The sequence below is a fragment of the Arachis ipaensis genome, chromosome B4, assembly GCF_059453495.1.
Source record: "Arachis ipaensis isolate K30076 ecotype BB chromosome B4, ASM5945349v1, whole genome shotgun sequence".
Taxonomy (NCBI): Eukaryota; Viridiplantae; Streptophyta; class Magnoliopsida; order Fabales; family Fabaceae; genus Arachis; species Arachis ipaensis.
This window is the reverse complement of record NC_142439.1, coordinates 40,915,621-40,924,197: the sequence shown is the minus strand read 5'-3', so window position 1 is coordinate 40,924,197 and position 8,577 is coordinate 40,915,621. Positions and strand designations below refer to the sequence as shown.

The following is an 8,577-nucleotide window of genomic DNA, read 5'->3' as shown; positions in this document are numbered from 1 at the left end:
TTTTTATACTAAATTAGTAGCCTAGGGTTACAGAAAATGAGTAACTAAGTGCAGATAGTGCAGAAATCAACTTCCGGGGCCCACTTGGTGTGTGCTTGGGCTGAGCATTGAAGCTTTTTTGTGCATAGACTATTCCTGGAGTTAAACGCCAGCTTTGGTGCCAGTTTGGGCATTTAACTCCAATTCTGGTGCTAGTTTGGGCATTTTACGCCAAGATGTTTTAGGCTGTCTTTGAACGCCAATTTGGGCCATCAAATCTCGGGTAAAGTATAAACTATTATATATATCTGGAAAGCCCAGGATGTCTACTTTCCAACGCAATTAAGAGCGTTCCAATTGGGTTTTTGTAACTCTAGAAAATCCACTTTGAGTGCAGCAGGGTCAGAATCCAACAGCATCTGTAGTCCTTTTTCAGCCTATGAATCAGATTTTTGCTCAGGTCCCTCAATTTCAGCCAGAAAATACCTGAAATCACAGAAAAATACACAAACTCATAGTAAAGTCTAGAAATGTGATTTTTGAATAAAAACTAATAAAAATATAATAAAAAGTAATTAAAACATACTAAAAACTTTGTAAAAATAATGCCAAAAGGGTATAAATTATCCGCTCATCAGCTGCCCATTGGGGGCATTGGACGCCCAACCAGAGCTCTCTGGCTGGCGTTCAACTTTGATAACACTCCATCCAGAGTATTCTATTTTTACTGCTGTGAATTATGCCTCTGTTCTGAACGCTGCATATGATCATGACTCTAAAAACAACTGAATCCCCACACCTTTGTATAATGGTACCAGCAAGTGCACTGGGTCGTCCAAGTAATACCTAAGTGATTCAGGGTCGATCACACGAGGATTTTAGTTTGAAGCAAGCTATGGTTATCTTGCAGGTCTTAGTCAGGCAAATCAGAAGGTTGTTAGATTGATAAAGCGAAAAAGGTCTAATATAATAGGGTGCCAATACTTTATGAATTAAATGGAGTCAGTAATAGGAATATAGTTGAGGATTGGAGTTGCTTTGTCTTTCTGAATTAACTCTAGTAGTACTGTTTCCTTTGCTTGTGAATGATTTCTTCAATGGCAGGCTGTATGTGATTGACACTGGTTTGAGCAGCTGCCAATACTCCTCCGGATCTGAACCCCAGGGTTAGTGCGGATCTAGTCTGCTTGAGGGTGATGCTCGTACAGTCCATTCTCCTTAATGGTCCTACTTAAAGCGCCACAGACAAGGTCGAATCTTCCGGATCAGAGGAATGCTGCACCTTTGGTTCTAGCCTCTACCACAGAAACCTTAATCTCCCTGTAAATCAGCTAAACTGATGTCTCGAGAAGTCCCCAATGAAGTCGTGGATTAGCCATCTAAGAAATGTATAGTCAAGATGGTGGTTCATCATTATCTGATGAAAGACGCACTATGAACCCATATAGAACGTGATAACCTTATGCCAGTTCAACGCATTCATGTTGATGAAGAATGAATATATATCTTAGAATTAATCAAACACGGATCGAAGAGAAACAGTAATACTTTTATTAATTCATAGGACTCAGCAGGGCTCCTCCCCTCAACCTAGGAGGTTTAGAAACTCACACTGAATGGAAAATACAATGTAAAACTCAAAATAATGGTAAATGATAGGCGTCTCCTTTTAGAGAGATGTAAAATAAGTCTTAAATACTAAACAGATGACTAGTAAGGGTTAAACAGTCTATCTAGTGCTAAAATTCACTTCAACCTAAACTAATCAAAGATGCAAATGAAGGTAATTCATGGTTTTTTTTCACTTAAGGTTGGTGATCTGGTAACAATTAGAATAAAAGGGGATTAAAAAGCTCAAAATTGGCTCATAATGGTATGTATAAGGTATGGTCATATGGGTTGGTGAGCTTTAATTCAAAAACGGCCTCAATCATGCTAAATGCATCCAGAACATCAAATATCAGAAATAAAGAATCAAGCAAATCTAAGATCACAATCATAGAAGGAATATAGGACACAAGAATAAAGATTGTGGTTAAAATATGCAACCACACATTAAAAGCCCAACAACTTACAAGGTTGTTTGTTCTATCTCCCTTCTATGTTCCACAAAAAACCATTCAAGCAAGTTTAAAAACAATTCTTCGAACCAATTCAATAGAACACCCTAAAAGAGAATTCTTGAAAATTTTTATTGTTTTTGCCAAAATTATGTCCTATGTACGTATGTTGTGATGGATGCAATTTCAAAAATTTCCTAGTTCTTTTCCTAATTTCCACTATCCAAAAATCATAACGAACAATTAGGACAAAATTGACTAGATGCTATACTATTCATAACATCCAATCACAACTAATATCTATAGAATATATATCCAGTAAAGAGAAAATGCAATACTAGCTATAAAACTAAAAATAAACCAAGATATATAGAACCAACCAAAATAAGAGTATATAGTGAAAAAGTTAAAAGTACTAAGAAATATTCAAAAAAACATAATAACAAAAAACAAAGTAGATTGCAAAGTGTTCGGAAGAGAATTTTACACCCAAAAAGTCACGAATTCTCCCTCACACTTAAGCATTGCACAGTCCTTCGTGCATGAATGAGAATCAAGGGATGATTGGCTCTATGAATATCCACCCTCAGCTAGTGGTGGTGGGTGCTCTGGTGGCTGGTAAGCGATAAAATCTAGGGTTGGCTCAACGTCATCATTCTCGGTAGTCTCCTCCTCCTCCGCTGCCGGCTTAGGTGAATCTGCAGGAGCTGGTCCAAGGTCGAGACCCCCAAGCTTTACTGCCAACCACTAAAAACGGCGCACGTTGCAACGCTTGTTGCGGTGGGCTTCCTAAAAGAGGTCCTGGACTAACTCATAAATAGGTCGTGCCGAAGGTATAGGAGCTGATGATGCTGGTGGTGCTGAAGATGATGATGGCTCTATGGTCTTCCTTTTCTTGGTGCTCTTTCTGCCAACCCCTCCCATTCCCCGAATGGCAAAAATTGCTGGCCACTGGGGACTCTAAACATACGATCATCTGGCCTCCGCTCCACCCCAGATGCTGTGGCTAACCTCATAATGAGTGACGGTAAGGGATTGTTGAACTTTTGCTACTGGTTTACCTTCCACATCGACTCTCTGATCAAAGGTAGAATGGCTATCTTTTTACATTCTGAGATAGCCCACAGAAGCATAGCTAGATGGACTCTGATGTGGATGGCAAGAGTTCTAGGCAACAGATAATCATCGATGATGATTATCTGCTGCCATATCCTCACCTCAGGAGTAAGGTCAGAGCATGCAATACCGATGGGGGCTACTTTTTCACCTGTGCTGTACTCCCAGCAGGCCTCAGGTCGGCCAATCTTCTTTAGAATGGTGTCCAGTAGGATTGTGCCCTTGATCACATCCGCCTTTATCTTCGAATAGGCGTCACGGCTAGGCAAGATGTGAGGAAGCTGCAGGAGGGCCTCAAATGCCTGAGCGGAGGTATCTAACTGTAATTCGCGGAGAAATACTGTCTCTGTGTCCCTCCTCAGAAGATTTCCATAGAACTCTCTCACGATGGATTCATTAATCTCCCTCGGATCAAGCTTCATGAAATTCCACTGGTAGTAGGCAATGCGGTTATGAATGGTATCCGCAAACTCTTCCAGAATATTTAACTTTCTTTCATAATGTATGGCCTTCGTCTCAAGCTTCCTATATTGAATTTGGCCCTCTTCACTCGCAAAAGTGTCTGCCCTGTCACTTGGTTTATCGATAGCGAGAGCCGATGATGAAGCCGACTCCTTGCCCTTGCGGCACATTCTAAAAAAAGAAAGAACAGAGTACAACTCAGAATCAAAAGGGAAATGGCACAAAAAGCAGGAGAGGAATGATGAGCGGATAATTTATACGCTTTTTGGCATTGTTTTTAGTATGTTTTTAGTATGATCTAGTTACTTTTAGGGATGTTTTCATTAGTTTTTATGTTAAATTCACATTTCTGGACTTTACTATGAGTTCGTGTATTTTTCTGTGATTTCAGGTATTTTCTGGCTGAAATTGAGGGACTTGAGCAAAAATCAGATTCAGAGGTTGAAGAAGGACTGCTGATGCTGTTGGATTCTGACCTCCCTGCACTAAAAATGGATTTTCTGGAGCTACAGAACTCAAAATGGCGCGCTTCTAATTGCGTTGGAAAGTAGACATCCAGGGCTTTCCAGAAATATATAATAGTCTATACTTTGTCCAAGTTTAGATGACGAAAACTGGCATTCAACGCCATATCTCTGCCCAATTCTGGCGTCCAGCGCCATAAACAAGTTGCAAAGTGGAGTTCAACGCCCAAACTGGCACAAAAGCTGGCATTCAACTCCAAGAATGACCTCTCCACGTGTAGACTTCAAGCTCAGCCCAGGCACACACCAAGTGGGCCCCGAAAGTGGATTTATGCATCAATTACTTACTTCTGTAAACCCTAGTAGCTAGTTTATTATAAATAGGACATTTTACTATTGTATTTGATATCTTTGGACGCCTAGTTCTTAGATCAGAGGGGGCTGGCCATTCGGCCATGCCTGGACCTTTCACTTATGTAATTTTAACGGTAGAGTTTCTACACTCCATAGATTAAGGTGTGGAGCTCTGCTATTCCTCAAAGATTAATGCAAAGTACTACTGTTTTCTATTCAATTCATCTTATTTCGCTTCTAAGATATTCATTCGCACTTCAACCTGAATGTGATGAACGTGACAATCATCATCATTCCCTATGAACGCGTGCCTGACAACCACTTCCGTTCTACATTAGATTGAATGAGTATCTCTTAGATCTCTTAATCAGAATCTTCGTGGTGTAAGCTAGAATGATGGCGGCATTCAAGAGAATCCGGAAAGTCTAAACCTTGTCTGTGGTATTCCGAGTAGGATTCAATGATTGAATGACTGTGACGAGCTTCAAACTCGCGAGTGTTGGGCGTAGTGACAGACGCAGAAGGAGGGTAAATCCTATTCCAGCATGATCGGGAACCTCAGATGATTAGCCGTGCCGTGACAGGGCATCTTGGACCATTTTCACAAGAGGAGGGGATGTAGCCACTGACAACGGTGATGCCCTTGCATAAAGCCAGCCATGGAAAGGAGTAAGACTGATTGGATGAAGACAGCAGGAAAGCAGAGGTTCAGAGGAACGAATGCATCTCCATACGCTTATCTGAAATTCTCACCAATGATTTACATAAGTATTTCTATCCTTCTTTTATTATTAAATTTCGAAAACCCCATTACTATTTTATATCCGCCTGATTGAGATTTACAAGGTGACCATAGCATGCTTCATACCAACAATCTCCGTGGGATTCGACCCTTACTCACGTAAGGTATTACTTGGACGACCCAGTGCACTTGCTGGTTAGTTGTATCAAAGTTGTGACAAATTATGAATTGAGATTAGAGCACCAAATTTTTGGAGCCATTACCAGAGATCACAATTTCGTGCACCAAGTTTTTGGCGCCGTTGCCGGGGATTGTTCGAGTTTGGACAACTGACGGTTCATCCTGTTGCTCAGATTAGGTAATTTTCTTTTTGTTTTGTTTTCAAAAATTTTTCAAAAATTTTTCAAAAATTTCTCCTTTGTTTTCGAAAAAAAAAATCTTAAAATAAAAATGTTTTCAAAAATATATTTTTCTTCAAAATTTTTAAGAATGAATTCTAGTGTTTCATAAAGCATGTTGAAGCCTGGTTGGCTGTAAAGCCACGACTGTAGGGCATGTTAGGCGTGTCATGTCTGAGTTACATACTAAAGCTTGGCTGGCTATTAAGCCATGCCTGACCCTTTGATGGGAGCTTTAGACTAAAGAGCATAAGATTCCTGGAATTCATATTAAAAATTTTGGAATCCTTATTTTTCTTTTTCAAAATGATTTTCGAAAAAATTAAAAGAAAAAAAAAATTTAGAAAATCATAAAAATCAAAAAAATATTTTTTGTGTTTCTTGTTTGAGTCATGTGTCATGTTATAAGTTTGGTGTCAATTGCATATTCATCTTGCATTTTTCGAAAAATTCATGCATTCATAGTGTTCTTCATGATCTTCAAGTTGTTCTTGGTAAGTCTTCTTGTTTGATCTTGATGTTTTCATGTTTTGTGTCTTTTCTTGTTTTTCATATGCATTCTTGCATTCATAGAGTCTAAACATGAAAGATTTCTAAGTTTTGTGTCTTGCATGTTTTCTTTGCATATAAAAATTTTCAAAATTAAGTCTTGATGTTCATCATGACATTCAAAGTGTTCTTGGTGTTCATCTTGACATTCATAGCATTCTTGCATGCATTCATTGTTTTGATCCAAAATTTCCATGCATTGAGCATTTTTCTTGTTTTTCTCTCTCATCATAAAAATTCAAAAATCAAAAAAATATCTTTCCCTTTTTCTCAAAATTTCGAAAATTAGATTTGACTTTTTCAAAAATTTTTAAAATCTAGTTGTTTTTATGAGTCAAATCAAATTTTCAATTTAAAAAAATCTTATCTTTTTCAAAATCTTTTTCAAAAATCAAATCTTTTTTCAATTTTTTTAGTTATTTTTGAAAATTTCAAAAATATTTTTCAAAAATATTTTTCTTAATTTTACATCATATTTTCGAAAATAACATCATCAATTAATGTTTTGATTCAAAAATTTTAAGTTTGTTACTTACTTGTTAAGAAAGATTCAAACTTTAAGTTCTAGAATCATATCTTTTGATCTCTTATGAATCAAGTCATTAATTGAGATTTTAAAAATCAAATCTTTTTCAAAAACTAATTTCTATCATATCTTTTCAAAAATATCTTCTTATCTTACCTTTTTCAAAAAAATGATTGCAAAATTTGTTTCGACTAACTAACTAACTTTTTGTTTGTTTCTTACCTTTTTCAAAACTACCTAACTAACTCTCTCTCTCTCTAATTTTCGAAAAAATCTTCCCTCTTTTTCAAAATTTCTTTTTAATTAGACTAATTATTTTATTTTTTATTTGAATTTTTGAAAAAACTACTAACCTTTTTCAAAAGCTATTTTCGAAAATCACTAACTCTTTTTCAAAAATTATTTTCGAAAATTCTCTCCTCCTCTCATCCCCTTCTATTTATTTATTCATCTACTAACACTTCTCTTCATCTCACATCTCTGCTCCTATCATCACCTTTGTGTTTGGATTCTTCATTCTTCTTCACCCCTATTCCTTTTCTTCTTCTACTAACAATAAGGAACCTCTTTACTATGACATAGAGGATTCCTCTTCTTTTCTTTTTCTCTTCTCTTTCTTATGAGCAGGGACAAAGAAAAAGGCATTCTTATTGAAGCTGATCCAGAACCTGAAAGGACTCTGAAGAGAAAACTCAGAGAAGCTAAATTACAACAATCCAGAGACAACCTTATTGAAAATTTCGAACAAGTAAAGGAGATGGCAGCCGAACCCAACAACAATAATGCAAGGAGAATGCTTGGTGACTTTACTGCACCTAATTCCAGTTTACATGGAAGAAGCATCTCCATTCCTACCATTGGAGCAAACAATTTTGAGCTGAAACCTCAGCTAGTTTCTCTGATGCAGCAGAACTGCAAGTTTCATGGACTTCCATCTGAAGATCCTTTTCAGTTCTTAATTGAATTCTTGTAGATCTGTGATACTGTTAAGACTAATGGAGTAGATCCTGAAGTCTACAGGCTCATGCTTTTCCCTTTTGCTGTAAGAGATAGAGCTAGAGTGTGGTTGGACTCTCAACCCAAAGACAGCCTGAACTCTTGGGATAAGCTGGTCACGGCTTTCTTAGCCAAGTTCTTTCCTCCTCAAAAGCTGAGCAAGCTTAGAGTGGATGTTCAAACCTTCAGACAGAAAGAAGGTGAATCCCTCTATGAAGCTTGGGAAAGATACAAGCAGCTAACCAAAAAGTGTCCTTCTGACATGCTTTCAGAATGGACCATCCTGGATATATTCTATGATGGTTTATCTGAGCTATCAAAGATGTCATTGGATACTTCTGCAGGTGGATCCATTCACCTAAAGAAAACGCCTGCAGAAGCTCAAGAACTCATTGACATGGTTGCTAATAACCAGTTTATGTACACTTCTGAGAGGAATTCTGTGAGTAATGGGACGCCTATGAAGAAGGGAGTTCTTGAAATTGATACTCTGAATGCCATATTGATTTCTCAGAGTCTGAATGGAATGCAAGCTGCATCCAACAGTACTCAAGAGGCATCTTCTGAAGAAGAAGCTTATGATCCTGAGAACCCTGCAATAGCAGAGTTAAAATACATGGGTGAACCATATGGAAACACCTACAATCCATCATGGAAAAATAACCCAAATCTCTCATGGAAGGATCAAAAGCCTCAACAAGCCTTTAATAATGGTGGAAGAAACAGGTTTAGCAATAGCAAGCCTTTTTCATCATCCACTCATCAACAGACAGAGAATTCTGAACAGAATCTATCTAGCTTAGCAAATTTAGTCTCTGATCTATCTAAGGCCACTGTGATTTTCATGAATGAAACAAGGCCTTCCATTAGAAATTTGGAAGCACAAGTGGGCCAGCTGAGTAAAAGGATCACTGAAATCCCTCCTAGTACT

General features: G+C 37.7%; 1 non-coding gene across 1 annotated transcript; it reads right to left on the bottom strand.

The window, feature by feature from the left end:
- Window positions 1-7,806: 7,806 nt before the first annotated feature.
- Window positions 7,807-7,914, bottom strand: LOC148567296 (small nucleolar RNA R71). Its single transcript, XR_015882370.1, has one exon. It is a non-coding gene; the product is annotated as a small nucleolar RNA R71 (small nucleolar RNA).
- Window positions 7,915-8,577: the final 663 nt, after the last annotated feature.